The 5533-nt window shown below is 47.6% G+C and overlaps 1 long non-coding RNA gene across 1 annotated transcript; it reads left to right on the top strand.

Annotated features, from left to right (window-relative positions):
• Positions 1-1343: 1343 nt before the first annotated feature.
• On the top strand, positions 1344-4737 carry LOC142290161 (uncharacterized). The gene is made up of 3 exons (XR_012750226.1): positions 1344-1384; positions 4551-4620; positions 4654-4737. It is a non-coding gene; the product is annotated as an uncharacterized LOC142290161 (long non-coding RNA).
• Positions 4738-5533: the final 796 nt, after the last annotated feature.

The following is a 5533-nucleotide window of genomic DNA, read 5'->3' as shown; positions in this document are numbered from 1 at the left end:
GCACACCTTGACTTCTATGGAATGGAGTTAACTCTTTCTAATGAATAATTCCATAAATATCCTGTAAATTTGTTTATAGTTCGTTTGTTAACATTGTCATCACAAATTGTTTAGTGTTTTACTGTCCATCTGGCAGGCAGCACAGCAAGATAAAGCTTAAAGCAGCGTTTCATCACATAGGGAATATTATCCAATTAGCAAATATCCCATTTTTTATTGTTGAATATTGCATTTTTTTTTTACTTTTTATTACTTGGTTGGTACATAGGATTTCAGTTGTGTATTGTCCAATTAAAATAGGTATAAACAGCAAGGAAATCATGGACCAATACTATAAATACAGGTCCATACAAAGTATAAGGTCAAGTGTATTGTCATTTTCCCTATTTTCAGCCAGGCATTTGTATTTTAATGAGACATTAAAACTTCATCATTGTGCACCTACACTATTTGCATAGGCACTCTCTCATACACTTGTCACATCAAAGCAATATTTGCAGTATAGTTTTCCATTTGTACACATAGCACATGCTTCATCTACCCAAAAAATTGTTTAATAGGACTTTGTTGGCGCATGTTACCTGCATGTATTCTTATCTGTAACAGATTAATGCAACTGGACTTTAATAAAATGTTGGTTTCTGAATTCTCTATTATTGTACACTGTAGACAGCAGCACATTACAAGTAATCTCTCATTGACCTTCATCTGACCGCCTCAGTACCTAGCGATGCGCAAACACTAAAATGTTCTAATGCTCGTTACTCGATTAGAGCTGGTCAGATGCTCGAAAGAGCTCAACGCAAGTAACGAGCATTATGGAAAGTCAGTGATTGACCTGTTCGGGCTCACATACAGCAAGCCATAAACAGAGAACGTCTGGGAGGGAGGATGGGTTTTTCAGGGGTTTTTTTCACACTATGTCAGAAAATGTTGTTTGATCCCATTCAGAGACTGTGAATGGCTCTCCCTGGGGTGCCTACAACCCTTATTCAGTTAAGCAAGCCTGTGTGTTGTGGTCATTGTTTCATAGACAAAATATCCACGCACCCATAATACTTGGCCAAACTCCATGGGTACCCAAGCACCCTGATCAGGGCCGGATTATAGGCGGGGCAGACGGGGCTTCAGCCCAGGGGCCCCCACCACAAGAGCCTCTAAGGGGGCCCCCACCACTATCTGTGTGTCCGCCATTTTATTAATGTCGCAGTGGTTCAAGACCGCACTGTACCTTTAAGGTATTTCAATCCCGGCCATCACTGTACTGCAGACACGCCCACTGCACGCTGTGTGGGCTGCGTCTGCCAGGATGACGTCACCGCGCTGCTGTTTCTTCCTGCCGAAGAGGAGCTTGTGGGAGGACCGGAGGTCTCAGTGGATCCCGGTAAGTATGAGGTCATTAATCATGGTGCCGGCCGGGCAGGAGACTGCAGTGAGGAGGGAGCAGACGCCGCTGATAACACCAGACCGGTTCCATAGTGTCAGCGGCCACTCTGCTATCAGTGTGAGATATTGCCGGAGTGTGAGCTGCTGCAGATCAGGTCGGGCTGTCAGTGCCGGGTCATCGGCCTCATCCCTCCCCTGCAATAACTCACACTGATCTCCAGCACAAACATCACTACACAGATCCTGCACTGGTCACATCTGAGCCTGCAGCACACATTACACTATATGGCCCATATTACATATAGAATATGTGAGGTCCTGTCCTGTAGGTCCAGGTGTGATCAGTGCAGGGGATTGTATATCTGTGCACATGGTATATCACATCCAGCGTACAGAGAGAGTAGTGTGATACACTGTGTACACACATCAGATGGTATATAATAATGTGTATATTGTATAACCTCTGATGTCTGTATCACAGTATATTGTGTAACAGTCATGTATTCTCCTGTACACTGTACAGGGGCGTACCTTTGGGGGGCATGCGGCATATGTTCCCCTGCACAGCAATCAGGGGGGCACCATTAAAAAGTGTGAGGCAGCAGTATGGTGGGAGAAAATTGTAAGTGGAGAGTTTTGGTGGAGAAAAGTGTGAGGGGCATAGTATAGAGCCTGGGTAGTGGGGAACATAAGCAGTATAGAGAAGGGGCAGCATGGTGGCCAGTGTGAGGGCACAGTATGGAGGGCACAGTATGCTGAGGAGGGGGAATGTGAGACTGAGGTGCGGTATAGTGACTGTATAGTGAAGGAGGTAGGCAGTATAGAGAAGGGGCAGCATGGTGGCCAGTGTGAGGACACAGTATGCTGAGGAGGGGGAATGTGAGACTGAGGTGCGGTATAGTGACTGTATAGTGAAGGAGGTAGGCAGTATAGAGAAGGGGCAGCATGGTGGCCAGTGTGAGGACACAGTATGCTGAGGAGGGGGAATGTGAGACTGAGGTGCGGTATAGTGACTGTATAGTGAAGGAGGTAGGCAGTATAGAGAAGGGTCAGCATGGTGGCCAGTGTGAGGGCACAGTATGGAGGGCACAGTATGCTGAGGAGGGGGAATGTGAGACTGAGGTGCGGTATAGTGACTGTATAGTGAAGGAGGTAGGCAGTATAGAGAAGGGGCAGCATGGTGGCCAGTGTGAGGACACAGTATGCTGAGGAGGGGGAATGTGAGACTGAGGTGCGGTATAGTGACTGTATAGTGAAGGAGGTAGGCAGTATAGAGAAGGGTCAGCATGGTGGCCAGTGTGAGGGCACAGTATGGAGGGCACAGTATGCTGAGGAGGGGGAATGTGAGACTGAGGTGCGGTATAGTGACTGTATAGTGAAGGAGGTAGGCAGTATAGAGAAGGGGCAGCATGGTGGCCAGTGTGAGGGCACAGTATGGAGGACACAGTATGCTGAGGAGGGGGAATGTGAGACTGAGGTGCGGTATAGTGACTGTATAGTGAAGGAGGTAGGCAGTATAGAGAAGGGTCAGCATGGTGGCCAGTGTGAGGGCACAGTATGGAGGGCACAGTATGCTGAGGAGGGGGAATGTGAGACTGAGGTGCGGTATAGTGACTTTATAGTGAAGGAGGTAGGCAGTATAGAGAAGGGGCAGCATGGTGGCCAGTGTGAGGGCACAGTATGGAGGCACAGTATGCTGAGGAGGGGGAATGTGAGACTGAGGTGCGGTATAGTGACTGTATAGTGAAGGAGGTAGGCAGTATAGAGAAGGGGCAGCATGGTGGCCCGTGTGAGGGCACAGCTCAGGAGGGCACAGTATGCTGAGGAGGGGGAATGTGAGACTGAGGTGCGGTATAGTGACTGTATAGTGAAGGAGGTAGACAGTATAGAGAAGGGGCAGCATGGTGGGCAGTGTGAGGGCACAGTATGGAGGGCACAGTATGCTGAGGAGGGGGAATGTGAGACTGAGGTGCGGTATAGTGACTGTATAGTGAAGGAGGTAGACAGTATAGAGAAGGGGCAGCATGGTGGGCAGTGTGAGGGCACAGTATGGAGGGCACAGTATGCTGAGGAGGGGGAATGTGAGACTGAGGTGCGGTATAGTGACTGTATAGTGAAGGAGGTAGACAGTATAGAGAAGGGGCAGCATGGTGGGCAGTGTGAGGGCACAGTATGGAGGGCACAGTATGCTGAGGAGGGGGAATGTGAGACTGAGGTGCGGTATAGTGACTGTATAGTGAAGGAGGTAGACAGTATAGAGAAGGGGCAGCATGGTGGGCAGTGTGAGGGCACAGTATGGAGGGCACAGTATGCTGAGGAGGGGGAATGTGAGACTGAGGTGCGGTATAGTGACTGTATAGTGAAGGAGGTAGACAGTATAGAGAAGGGGCAGCATGGTGGGCAGTGTGAGGGCACAGTATGGAGGGCACAGTATGCTGAGGAGGGGGAATGTGAGACTGAGGTGCGGTATAGTGACTGTATAGTGAAGGAGGTAGGCAGTATAGAGAAGGGTCAGCATGGTGGCCAGTGTGAGGGCACAGTATGGATGGCACAGTATGCTGAGGAGGGGGAATGTGAGACTGAGGTGCGGTATAGTGACTGTATAGTGAAGGAGGTAGGCAGTATAGAGAAGGGGCAGCATGGTGGCCAGTGTGAGGGCACAGTATGGAGGGCACAGTATGCTGAAGAGGGGGGATGTGAGATTGAGTTGCACTTTCAGTGATTTTGGTACTGAGGGTGAGGGCAGTATAGAGAGGGGATAGCATGGTAGCCAGTGTGAGGGCACAGTATGGAGGGCACAGTATGCTGAGGAGGGGGAATATGAGATTGAGTTGCACTATAGTGATTTTGGTACTGAGGGTGAGGGCAGTATAGAGAGGGGATAGCATGGGGGGCAGTGTGAGGGCACAGCTCAGGAGGGGGAGTGTGAGGAGGGGGCACAGTATAGACATTTGGAAGTATAGTGGGTACACAATGTAGAGGACGGTGTGAAGAGGGGGCCCAGTACTGAAAGAAGAGGCCATGTACCATAAGAATGACATTGTGTGGGTCATTTTGTGCAGGGAGCACAAGCACAGTGAGGGGCAATTATTTATTCAGGCGCACAGCGTAGGTCATATATTTATATTTAGCAGCATTATAATCATTCTGCTATTTATTTTAAGGGCATAATGTCGAGATGTGCTGCAGAAGGCCCGGGAGGTCTGCAGAGAGGAGCTGTAGAAGACCCGGGAGGTCTGCAGAGAGGAGCTGCAGAAGGCCCGGGAGGTCTGCAGAGAGGAGCTGTGGATGTGAATAGTCATCATGACGTCTGGACAAGATGGAGAAGAAAGAATAAGATGACTCCGATCAGAGAAGATGTCACCTACAAGGTCCCTGGATGTGACTGTATGTGTGTGATACTCAATGCTCCTCATCAGGACTGTGGTTCCTGTATGGTTCAAAGTCTGATGAATACTGATAACAATTCCCAGCATTTTCTCACAATTGTTAAGGACATACTGGCAGTTGTTAATTCATGTGATACAAATGTATATGGGGATGTGACATTACAATATATTGTTGTAGTAAATTTGGTACTGTAGTCATGTATTGGTGGTTCTGGTGATATATTCGTTTACTGATGAGGGTGCTAGTGATGTATTTTGGTATTGCTTTTGGTTCTGGTGCTGTACACCGTGTGCAGAATTATTATTAGGCATTTTGTATTTTAGAGGATTTTTTTTATTATTGATCAACAGCAATGTTCTCAATTAGCCCAAAAGACTCATAAATATCAAATCTTAATATTTTTGGAAGTTGGAGTGGGTTTTTTTTAGATTTGGCTATCTTAGGAGGATATCTGTCTGTGCAGGTAAGTATTACTGTGCAGAATTATTAGGCAACTTAATAAAAACCAAATATATTCCCATCTCACTTGTTTATTTTCACCAGGTAAACCAATATAACTGCACAAAATTTAGAAATAAACATTTCTGACATGCAAATACAAAACCCCAAAAAATGAGTGCCCAATATCGCCCCCTTTCTTTCTGATGACACTCAGCAGCCACCATCCATAGATTCTGTCTGTGCTTGATCTGTTTACGATCCACATTGCGTGCAGCAGCCACCACAGCCTCCAGACACTGCTCCCAGAGGTGGACTG

Source organism: Anomaloglossus baeobatrachus, chromosome 2 (assembly GCF_048569485.1).
Source record: "Anomaloglossus baeobatrachus isolate aAnoBae1 chromosome 2, aAnoBae1.hap1, whole genome shotgun sequence".
NCBI lineage: Eukaryota > Metazoa > Chordata > Amphibia > Anura > Aromobatidae > Anomaloglossus > Anomaloglossus baeobatrachus.
The sequence above is the reverse complement of the archived record's forward strand: the minus strand, read 5'-3'. Positions and strand labels throughout refer to the sequence as shown.